Raw genomic sequence first — 1,042 nt, forward strand, 5'->3', positions numbered from 1 at the left:
TTAACATCAATATTTATGGAACATGTCCACAAAAAAATCTAGCTGTCAACACTGAATATTGCATTGTTGTATCCCCCCCCCCCCCCCCCACAGTTTATGAACTTACATTCATACTTTATTGAAGTATTTTTCAATAAATATATTTATGAAGGATTGTTGAATCGTTGCTATTTTTAGAATATTTTTAAAAAGTCTCAAGTACCCCTTGACAAACCTTCAAGTACCCCCAGGGGTATGTGTTCCCCCATTTGAGAACCACTGGCCCAAGGCAGTGGTTCTCAACCTTTTTTCAGTGATGTACCCCCTGTGAACATTTTTTTAATTCAAGTACCCCCTAATCAGAGCAAAGCATTTTTGGTTGAAAAAAAGAGATAAAGAAGTAAAATACAGCACTATGTCACCAGTTTCTGATTTATTAAATTGTATGGTGTATGGTGTATAGTGGTCTTTCTTGAACTATTTAAAAAAAAGATATAAAAATAACTAAAAACTTGTTGAAAAATAAACAAGTTATTCAATTATAAATACAGATTTCTACACTTAATTCTAAACATTTCTTCACAAAAAAATAAATCTTTAACATAAATATTTATGGAACAAAAAATCTAGCTGTCAAGACTAAATATTGCATTGTTGTATTTTTTTCAAAGTTTATGAACTTATACGGCCATATTTTCTTGAAGTATTATTCAATAAATATATTTATAAAAGATTCTGCTATTTTGGAGAATGTTTTTAAAAAAATCTCACGTACCCTTTGGCATTCCTTCAAGTACCCCCAGGGGTACGCGTACCCCCATTTGAGAACCACTGGTCCAAGGAAGGACGTAACAGCAGTGACTGGGATCGACAAAGTGGGATTCGAACCTGCAACCCCTTCAGCTAATGGACGACCTGTTCGCCTCTACTTGATTGATTGAAACTTTTATTAGTAGATTGCACAGTACAGTACATATTCTGTACAATTGACCACTAAATGGTAACACCCCAATAAGTTTTTCAACTTGTTTAAGTCGGGGTCCACGTTAATCAATTGCTGGTA

Source organism: Nerophis ophidion, linkage group LG23, assembly GCF_033978795.1.
Source record: "Nerophis ophidion isolate RoL-2023_Sa linkage group LG23, RoL_Noph_v1.0, whole genome shotgun sequence".
In the NCBI taxonomy this organism is placed as follows: Eukaryota; Metazoa; Chordata; class Actinopteri; order Syngnathiformes; family Syngnathidae; genus Nerophis; species Nerophis ophidion.